At 42.2% G+C, this 11,484-nt stretch overlaps 1 long non-coding RNA gene across 1 annotated transcript in view; it reads left to right on the top strand.

The window, feature by feature from the left end:
* Positions 1-4,303: 4,303 nt before the first annotated feature.
* The window catches only part of LOC102487839 (uncharacterized), a 14,468-nt gene continuing 7,287 nt past the window's right edge, over positions 4,304-11,484 (top strand). The window contains exon 1 of the long non-coding RNA XR_337358.1: positions 4,304-4,373. This is a non-coding gene — a long non-coding RNA (uncharacterized LOC102487839). The remainder of the gene's footprint in view (positions 4,374-11,484) is intronic.

Here is an 11,484-nt window from a genome sequence, read left to right as displayed (position 1 = left end):
GAAATTAAAATAGCGAGCACGTCAGTAAGTAGACTACACAGCTCTCTCCTCCCTTGTTCTCATGGGTATTCAACCTTTACTGACCATTTTGGTTTACTTTATGGTCAACCAGATAGGATATTATACTACCAATTACTGTTATTTATTGAACACCTACTCTTGTGAGGCACTTTGCTTCTGCTCCTCTATTTAATCTGTCAATAAAATTACAAGATAGGTTTTATTGTAGTATTTGCTTTCTGTGTACATTACACCCAGAGAGGCCCAGCGTTTGCTCCATGTTACACAGCAGGGGTGGACCATGATTTCAATCCAGTCCATCTGACTCCAAAGACCATGGCACTCTCCCCCTGGACTGTCTCGCCTAGCTAATGAAGGAAGCCAGTAAGGCCACCCCGTGCATCAATGCCTGCCTACCCTGGAGTATGTTGGCAACCTGCCCGACTTAACGGCAACCATAGAAAGGATTCTACTGGTCTCCACCAATTTAACCTCTCTGTGCTAATCTTCCTCTGCGTAGTTTCCCTGTGGGCGTGGTGAGCATGAGTGGAATTTCTTGCTGAGCAGTTGTGTACTATCCTATCGAGACTGGAAACACACAGAAAGGTGCTCAAGGGAATTGTTCTCAGCACTTGAATCAGGCATCAATGAGAATTAATGTGGGAGAGACCTCCTGCTGGAGTCACGCCTGGACACGTGAGCCACCCTCTGCACACGGTTTCCCCAGCCTGCAGGGCATGTGGCTCTTGTCCCATGTACATATCTGTATGTCTTCCTTCCTTAACTGAAATTACCTCTTTGTCTTTATAAGGTCCCTTGGAAGGCAGCCCCTTCTCTTCTCTCTCGCCCTGAGAGGTGAGTATGAACTTGGTATAATCTAGGGTTCTTTCCACAGCAGTGCCTTGAGGGGTCTCTGGTCCAGAATCCAGCCATCCTGAGGAAGGGTCTCCTGCCCTGTGAGCTTCCCTGGAAACCACCAGAAGAACACAGCTTCCTGCTGTAATCCACTGGCTCAGCACTTGGGGCATGGGATCCTCGTTGAGTTCATAAATACACGAAACCCTCCGAGGGTGTGTTTTCACTGACAAGCATGCAGTTATCACTGAGAAGGAAACCTGAGAACATAGGGAAGAGGCAGAAAGTGGAAAGACTAACCAGCCCAACGAAAGCGTCAGGGAGACCAGCTTCGATCCCTCAGCTCCCTGGGCAGCCAGGTGCTGCGTGACAGAGTTAGCATCTGAAAGTGAGCGGTCCAGCAGGGCTTGAGGTCGATCCCTAATCTTTGGTTTACAAGGAGGAAAGACTATGGTATTTTGGGAAAAATTCTAAAAGTTTCAAAGTGCTAGTACAGAGAATGATGTCTGTTATTTGAATGTAACTTACAGAAAATGCCTTGTTCTTTCCCTTGTTCTCACTGAAAGAAATGGCTTTGAAATCCATTCTACTCTGACTGAGGCCAGGACAGCAGCCATGCGGCTTACCCTGGGCACGCCTGGGGAGAGGACGCCACGGTGCTGGGGACCGTACAGGGGTCTGCTCATGTGGCTTGGATTTCCTAGTGCTGCAGGCACTTGCTGGGGGTTCTCACACAACAATCATAAAAGGAAGCAAAAACCGAGTATTCGTGCTTGGTAAAGTCCCAGTGACCTCTCAGTTACACTTCGTCTCACAGAGACGCCGACGGAAGTCATTTCTAGCATTCGTCCGTCATTATGTGCCTACAGCTGTGCTAAGCATTTACACACATGGCCTTAGTTAAAATTCATACCCTAGAAGTGTCCGATTATTACTCTCCCCATCTCACAGATGAGGAAACCAAGGATCAGAGATCCTTTAACCTGCCCAAAGTCTCCCGCCAAGGAAGGCGTCTAGGCAGGATGAGCAGAGCATAGTATCCTTTGAGGCTCCCTGGTAGCCTTGCAGACCGTCCTCTGCATGGCACTGGTAGACAGCCCAGGACCTGGCGGGGTCAGACCCTCGGACACCACTCTGCTGACCTCACCCAGGTAGGAGGGGATTTCCTCTGAATTTTTAAACTGCTTCCCATTTAGATCAGATCAATACGTGCTGTTTAAACTGCTGTGGTAGCAGATGACAGGACAGACACAGCCCAGGGCATGAGATAGGGCCTTTGTGAGTTGACAGCATAGTGGGGGGAGGCTGGGGAAACACAGGTGAAAGATGCTGCTGTGGTGAAGGCCAGGACACCGCTGTGCAATTGCCCAGGGAAACGCAGGAAGGGCTGCCTCATTCCTCCGGGCGGCCAGGACTTCCTGGGAGAGACGGCAGGGGAGTTCATCTTGGAGACTGATAAGTTGTCCCAGTGGAGAAGGGATGAATGGGAATGCCAGGAGGAAACGTGAGACAAAATAGTACCCAGAGGGAAGGGTTAGAAAGCTGACAGCTTAAGAGTAAAGTCTGAAAGGAGAGTAACAGAAGCGAGGATGGCGTTGGAGAGCATCTTACACGCTGTACCTGGAGCAGGGACTACTGCCCAAGGACTCCTCAACACCACATGGGCATTTGAGGCCAGATCATTCTTGGTTGTGGGGGGGCTGTCCTTTGTGTTACAAGCACATTTAGAAGCACCCGGGATTCTTCCCACCAGATGCCAGTAGCAATGCTTCTTCCAGTTGTGACGATCAAAAATGTCTGCAGACACTGGCCATGTCCCTGGGGCATGAAACACTCTTCACTGACAACTGCTACTGCAGGCGCAGGGCAGCCTTGACAGATCACTCAGCACTACAGGCATCAAGCCAGTTTGGCACCTTTGTCACATCACTCTGTGGCTTTGAGGGAAACAGGTTTCAGAGAGAAAAGCCTAGAAGCAGAAAACTTAGGAGTCTATTGCAAAAACCCATAGGAGAGGTGATAATGGGTTTATCAGAGAGGTTAGAAGAGGTTAGAAGACTGAAGTCTCCTCTTGATGGTGTGTGATCAGGAAATGAAGTTGTTGGTTACAAAAGAGAGAGACAGAGAGAGAGAGAGAGAGAGTCCAGCAATATTACAGTGTCCTGGTTGGAGAGGGGTCGTTATTGCTAACTGAAATGAACAAGGTAGGAGGAGGTGAAGGTTTGAAGGAAAGGAGAGTAACAGAAGCGAGGATGGCGTTGGAGAGCATCTTACACGCTGTACCTGGAGCAGGGACTACTGCCCAAGGACTCCTCAACACCACATGGGCATTTGAGGCCAGATCATTCTTGGTTGTGGGGGGGCTGTCCTTTGTGTTACAAGCACATTTAGAAGCACCCGGGATTCTTCCCACCAGATGCCAGTAGCAATGCTTCTTCCAGTTGTGACGATCAAAAATGTCTGCAGACACTGGCCATGTCCCTGGGGCATGAAACACTCTTCACTGACAACTGCTACTGCAGGCGCAGGGCAGCCTTGACAGATCACTCAGCACTACAGGCATCAAGCCAGTTTGGCACCTTTGTCACATCACTCTGTGGCTTTGAGGGAAACAGGTTTCAGAGAGAAAAGCCTAGAAGCAGAAAACTTAGGAGTCTATTGCAAAAACCCATAGGAGAGGTGATAATGGGTTTATCAGAGAGGTTAGAAGAGGTTAGAAGACTGAAGTCTCCTCTTGATGGTGTGTGATCAGGAAATGAAGTTGTTGGTTACAAAAGAGAGAGACAGAGAGAGAGAGAGAGAGAGAGTCCAGCAATATTACAGTGTCCTGGTTGGAGAGGGGTCGTTATTGCTAACTGAAATGAACAAGGTAGGAGGAGGTGAAGGTTTGAAGGAAGAGTTAGTAAAATCTTTCCTAGAATTGCAGCCAGGGGATAAAACTTCTGTGTCTACCCAGAGGGTGGAAGATGCTGCTGTGATGTAGTGTTAACACCCTGAATCACCTCACTGGGTGCGGAGGGGCCAGCACCCACTTTTACCACCAGAAAAAATATGTCTTAACTTTGGACATAGAGGTTTAAAGTATGGAACAACAGGATCCTGGAGAAGAAGAAAGCTGAATTCCAGAAAGTAGTTCTTGTAGAAGATGGAAGGGAAAACCATATTTTACATGGTGGAGCTGGTAGGCACAGTCTAGCCCTCCTGTCTCTCCACCAGCATCCTGAACACTTTCTACACCGACCTCCGGCAGCGCCTTGAACAGGACACGCATCCTTGACCTGAGCAGGTGTTCCCAGCCTCGACCTGGGTAGGTCCTCAAAGGCGATCTCACGCCCTCCCATAGAAACCTGCCGTCTCCTTTCTGTGCTTTCATCACAATTTGCCCGTGTCACTTGGCTTACTGCTCAGCCTTGGCCTCAGCCTCAGTCCCCCATTCCCAGAGAGCAGTGACACTGGCTGCTCCCTTCACAGTTCTCAGCCCGAGCTCTACCTCAGTGTCTGGAACTCACGGGCACTTGGTAAGTGTCTAATATTTATCTGTTCAATAACTGTGGGATAAACGGATAAATGATGCAGACAGAAGTAGCAATTCCAGAGTGGGAAGTTGTAGAAGCTTTGACCAGTAGTCTCTTCTATCTGAACGTAGACTTTCTGAGACTTAGGTAGAATGTTTGACGGAAAGCTGGCTGGGCCTGAATGCGGGGGGCGGGGGGGTCCTCCACGTTAATCCTGTGGTCTCGGCTTTCACCTGGGTAACCACCCACATACCCGAGTCAGAGCAAGCTGCCTTCCTAGCCTGAGCAGCTTGCCGGTGACCCTGGAGAATCTCAGGGAGCCTGGATGACAAACCCAGCATTTTATACTAAGGACTTTTGAAAATAACACTTACTATAAACTTGGAAAGTATGAAAATAAATACATTTTGCCTTATATGCAAAAAAAGCTCAGTTTTATATTACAACTTAAAAATAATTCCTAAAATAAAAATACAGGGTAAAAATGATTTTATAGTAAACATTTTTACATCATTTTTTATGGTAAGATATCATAAAACATCTTTCCTTTCAGGTTTACTTTTACTCTATCTTCATAGGAATCGTCACAGTTGCACAAAATACATTAGGTCTTCACCAATTTCTCTAGTGACATTTCTTAGTTAATTGTATGATCTCTGTATATCCTCTTTAGAAGATATCATTTTCCCTATGGATCTTCTCTAGAGTTAAATCAACAGTTAACTGGTGGCAGCCAGATTCTCTTTGTAAATGTCTTTGTGTGGGGTTTAAGCAATTTTCCAATATCACTTTTATTGATTTCTGGAAGTTCTGTATACTTATAGTTTTTGTTACTTCTCTTCACAATCAGTTATGTTTTCTTTGCACTGTATCACCTGAGCCTGCCACCACCAACTCCATGTAAGTGAGTAAACCACTGAGTTAAACAAGACCACCTGTTTGTAAGTGGCCCGTTCATCAGTGACCCCATGTGCATCTCTTAATTTTTTTTTAATTGCCAGACACACACACACACACAGAAAGTTTGGCAGGACTTTTGAAAATAACACTTACTATAAACTTGGAAAGTATGAAAATAAATACATTTTGCCTTATATGCAAAAAAAGCTCAGTTTTATATTACAACTTAAAAATAATTCCTAAAATAAAAATACAGGGTAAAAATGATTTTATAGTAAACATTTTTACATCATTTTTTATGGTAAGATATCATAAAACATCTTTCCTTTCAGGTTTACTTTTACTCTATCTTCATAGGAATCGTCACAGTTGCACAAAATACATTAGGTCTTCACCAATTTCTCTAGTGACATTTCTTAGTTAATTGTATGATCTCTGTATATCCTCTTTAGAAGATATCATTTTCCCTATGGATCTTCTCTAGAGTTAAATCAACAGTTAACTGGTGGCAGCCAGATTCTCTTTGTAAATGTCTTTGTGTGGGGTTTAAGCAATTTTCCAATATCACTTTTATTGATTTCTGGAAGTTCTGTATACTTATAGTTTTTGTTACTTCTCTTCACAATCAGTTATGTTTTCTTTGCACTGTATCACCTGAGCCTGCCACCACCAACTCCATGTAAGTGAGTAAACCACTGAGTTAAACAAGACCACCTGTTTGTAAGTGGCCCGTTCATCAGTGACCCCATGTGCATCTCTTAATTTTTTTTTTAATTGCCAGACACACACACACACACACAGAAAGTTTGGCAGCCACAGAGGAGGGCAGGAACCTCCACTCAGTAAGGAAAGTGTCTTACTAATTGTATTGATATCATAATTTCAACTCCTAAAAGTCAAAACTCAACCAAGATGAAAGTTCAGCAATCTGGTTCAGAAAGACCACTGTGTGGTGCCATCCTGTCTTCACCTGTGTCCTGCCTCACCTGGCTGGATGACATCGTGCAAGTCACTTAATCACAGGTGCCCCATCACCTAGAACATGGGAGGATTCCACTAGTTGGTCCACACAGACTCTTCCAGCTTGATCATTGCATGAATCACTGAACAATCTATGATTTACAGAAAAATCTCCCTTTTAACCATGTCACAATTTGTTACTTATCCACAAAGTCACACGATTCTAGAATACCCTGCCTTTTACGTTCCCCAGAGTAACCTGCTGCTATACTATGCTCCTTCTCATCTAGTACCGAGTTCAATGATCATTCTACCTCACAGACAAAGTGGATTCAGTATCTAGTGATGAGAGCTGGAGGTGCTTATGAGGAAATGATTCACGTGGGGCAAAGTAGGCGCTGGGTTCACGTTTACTACAGAAACAGCCCGTGCTTGTCAGATACATCTCTTAAGATGTTCAAGTGCTACTGAAATGCAAACATGCCACAGGTAGGTCCTAATTACAGAGAGAGAAAAACTAAACCATGACAGTTTCAAAATAAAGGTAGTGTAGCTTGGGCCTTCCCTTGTGAGGCCATCAGGAAAGGCCATTTCCTCTTGTTGAAAGATGCTCTCCTCTCCGGGAGAACAAACTCTTCCCTTTATGTGCATAAATTTACAACATGACACTATCAAGGATGAAGTACTTTCATTGTTTAGCTTGTGGAGACATAACTTTGGAGTCTGTTATGAAAACGTTTACCTTGAAACATCCACCCTTAAATAATGGAAAGTCAATTCTGTGCTAGCAGCAGGGAGAGTAGCTGTGTGTGGAAGTTCAAGTTGGTTTAGAAACCCATGGCCACTGTTAGGCGCAAGGATTATGATTTTTAGGAATTTAAACGAATTCCGAAACGAGAAATCTGGCATTGTAAGAGAAGCAATATGAAAAGCGTCACAATTTCGTGACTGCCACAGGAGGTTTCGGAGTAGGCAAGATGTCCAGGGTGATGTACAGTCATCCTATCGTGTGGGGACCAAGAAGATGTTGAAAAGGTCAGAGATTTGGCTGATTCAAATACATGATTAACTGTGAGGATGATGGCTGAAGAGTTAAATTTAGACCAAGAGACAGATGCTCACATTCGGAGAGAAAACTTGAACATGAGGAAAGTTTCTGTGAAGAGTGAGCCAAGGCCTTTGAGTGATGAACAGAAACAGCGAAGTCTTGACATTTGTTCTGGTCCTGCAGAGGGAGCCGAGTGAAACCATGCTTTGTGAAGAAACATGCCACCAGAAATGTTCTAAAGAGCAAAATCTTAGATGCAGGAGATGCGAGTTTGTGATGAAAATATCAACATTCTCACTACCTGCCTCCAAGAACCTTTATTAAATCACCTTTATTTAATCATTACACGCCCCTGCACACATCCTAGGTGCATGAAATTGGGCTAGGCGTGGTGAAAGTTATAAATATGCAAAAACATGGTCACGTCCTTCCAACTCTCTGTGACTCACTGAAGGACAGGAGACGCCATCGTAAGGGTTGTCACAATGCGGCAGGGTGCAGGGCAGTGGTCGGAGAGTGGTTAAGAGTAGTACAAACCAGCACTTATGAGAGACCAATATCCAGAGAAACATTAATGTGCTTCTTTGATATTACCGGGGCACTCGATTTATCTGTCAAGACCAAACAGGGACTAGTGAATTCAAAGAAATTCTGGGTGACCTTCTGTGTTACACAAAGCAAAAGCCATGGTGAGGAGCTTTCTAAAGGTTTCCTGAGAGCGCTCACTCCATAAACTCCACGAAGTTGTTTTGGATCTGTGCTATAGCTTGATGGGAAATAACTTGGATATAAAATGAAAATGAAAATGCCCTTTTACAGGGCTAAGATGTCCCACTTTTGAGAAGAGTCGAGAAAATGATGTGAGTATTGCAGGAATTCTCTAACTGTGGTTTCCCCAATGGATTCCTCTAATGGAATGATGTCCATTTATCACAAGAAGCTGTGGCTCTGTATTTCAGACATATCCGTCTGATCATGGAAGAGAGTGTGTTTTGTGTGTTGCATTCGTTTATTTGTGAAGATATGCTCCGAATGAGAGTTCAGGTGATGGTGCAGTGGTAGGCAGATGCAATACTCTGCAAGGCAGCCAGCGTGGCCAGGTTCAGTCAGCTGTGAGACCTTCCTGAGACAGGCACATGCCTGCCCGTGATCTGGGCTGGCTGACTGAAGGTAGAGGTGGATTACGGTGTTGAGACCATGTTGGAGTTCTGTGGGTATGCGTGTATGTGTCTGTGTCTGTGTGTGTCAGTCTTTCTCTCTCTCACATGGAAAAAATAAACCAATAAAACTAAAACTAAAACTAAATAAACAAGTAAATAAATAAATAAATAAAAATACCCTCCACCCCAGTTGGTTCCTGCAATATTCCTGAAACTCTGGTATAGCTAAAGCGTATTCAATTGCCCTTCACACACATCCGTTTTGTCCAAAGTTTGTACACTGCTTAATTTTCATCAACGGTCAGCAAATTAGTGGAATCTATGTTGACACTTACATTTGAACCTAAAGGTTTATTTATTTTACCATCGCATTAAGGAAACATTATAAAGAGCTTTTAAAAGAAAAACTAATCACTTAGGGACAAGGGATTAAAAAGAACCCCAATTTATCACTTTGGCCAGGTTCGATCAACATTGCATCATGAACCAATACCCCCTAATGAGGAGAGCTGCAAAACACTAAATAAATATACCATTATACTTAATTAACTTAAGAGAGAAATCTTCCGATTTCCTGAGCGCTTGTCGACTTTAACCCATTTATGGAGGAGGATGATGGTATGTGTGTACATTTGTGATGAACACAAACGGATATCTTGGATATTAATGGAAAATGAATAGATTTTACTATGTGCAATAAAGTAGAAACAACCGTTTAGACACTGCCTTACATTCATTCTAATTCAGACCAGAGCATCCTGAAGAATGATCCTGTCGCATAGATGTAACTGTACGTATTTAGGAATTTTTATGAATGTAGAATGCACCAAGTGTGTAGTGATATGAATAAAAAATTACTAGACGTAGCCAAGAGGAAAGAAAAAACGAGGGAATAGAAAATCGACCATATAATTTACTGCGTTAGATACTTTCAGATAAACTGATGTTAAAGCTATCATGATGAAAATCAACAAGCAAAGTATTTGATTTATGATTTACAAAGAATACCCTCATTATCTTCTGTTCAAATGACTACTTGAGGAGCAAATGCCTCTAGAAGAATATAAGGCATTTAAATTGAAAAGTCCAAGCAATTCAGGAACCTAAACTGTGTTCTGAGTAAATAATTTTAATTCCTGTTCTACTGGGCTACGTTGAGTTACAACAACAGTGAACAATGCGAGGAAAAACTTTCTGTTTCATTATCTTCAAATTTTAGCCAGGGCCATTTTGTGAAAATGATTGTTATTTTGGAATGTACCTTAAGCATACAAAAAAATGTTCATAAGATCTAGACCCTAAAGTTGCCTCTAGAGGAAGTCATTTTTAATAATTTGGGGTCCCAGATTGCCTTTGATATTTGAACTTAGGTATTTTTTTAAAGTTAAAATGAAGAAAATGTGACTTACATAGACATGGAAATTATCACCCCATAGTAAATAGCTCCAAAGACCCTAAGATACTGAGCTTTAGCAGAATGACTCATAGAAGCTGTTTATCAGCCATTTATTCTGGTTAAGGTAGTAATTAATGGAGACTTCTCTTTTGCCAGAACCGCTATTTTAAGAGTATAATGAGTTATTTAACAAAATTATCAACTAAAATTCCCATATTTATGTCATGACAGATTGTGAGGTATTTTACATTAGTAATGAGCTTGGTGAATCTAAACAGGAAACAAACTTTTGCAAATAAAGTGTTCAGTGCACGCAGTACATGCTCGTGTTCCTCCCCTGATTTATCAGTGGGAATTGTAAGGGTAAGGGAAAGCTAGGTTATAGTAATAGTTGAATTATTTAAACCATCCATTTCAGGTGGTTAGGAAGAATGATAAAGAGGGAAAAAATATATATAGGAGAAACAAAGAAAATGTCAATGTCAAAATGTTGGCTTCCTTTAAAGAAGGAGACATGTAAATTATGCTCACTTACTGCATCTTAAAGGGTCTGCTGCCCAGTTATTAATAATGCACAAATCTAGATAAAATTTAATGTGCCCTCAGACCAATCAAAAGACCTTTTGTTTTTGGTACAAAACAAAGTAAAACTAATATTCCTATGTTCCATGTATAAACAGCTACCCCTGAGATTTTTATATGCCTTCAGAAGGTAGAGGGTCTTAGTTAGTGCCCTGAAAAATTTCAGCCATCACTGTCATATTGGGAGGATGACACATTCTTATTGTACCATCTGCTCTGATTTTATAAGATTAATTCTACCTTTCTTTTTATAAAAGAAAGATACTATTTTTATAGCACAGAGAGGAGAAAAACACCTTTTAGACTTCTACAGGACTGGCTGTTAGAAAAGATAGACGACCTTTGCATCACATCGAGTTATGGAAGCCTCTTAACAAACTGGAGAACCAAGTTGACAGTCCATTGTACAGAACATTCTTCATTTTTGTTTATTGTTAACTCTAAATTATTGACTATAAAATAACCCTTTATTAAAACAGGTGATAATGTGCCTTTGATAGTATATGTTTGTGGTTAACAGATGTGAGATAGGGGTTTTATGCTCAGTATGTAGATTTTTGCATTGTTTGCTTAATAACCATGTTTATTATCAGCACCTACACATTTTTCTCCACATTCACCTGTTTTGAATATAGCTGTCTTCCTTTTAGGGAGAGTGCTTCTGTTGCAATGTGCTAAGTACCAGCCACACCTGCAGCTCTGCGGCATGCATTTTTCTAGTTTTCTGAAGCAGAAGGCCATGCAACAATCACCTATAGAGTCAGCTCCATTTCCCCTGGGCACACAAACACTAGGAAGATACAGGAAGTTGCATCGGGATGCACGGTAGTAATTCATGTGCAGATATTAAGATTAAACAGTATAAATAAAAAGCTAGAACTATGATTAACATTCAGAAGCAGGGTCAGCAAATTTCAAAGATGAGATAAGCCAATGTAGGTAATTTAATGACTATTTAAAATACATTCAAAATATCTAGTCGCTTCTCAGTGTGATTTGTTGGACATTTGATATTTGAGTCTCTTGGATGAAATCTAAACAAATCACTGTAAAACAGGATCAGCAGGA

The sequence above is a fragment of the Tupaia chinensis genome, unplaced genomic scaffold (assembly GCF_000334495.1).
Source record: "Tupaia chinensis unplaced genomic scaffold, TupChi_1.0 Scaffold145592_1, whole genome shotgun sequence".
NCBI classification, from domain to species: Eukaryota; Metazoa; Chordata; class Mammalia; order Scandentia; family Tupaiidae; genus Tupaia; species Tupaia belangeri.
Note: the sequence above shows the minus strand (reverse complement) of the source record. Positions and strands in the feature narration are given on the sequence as shown.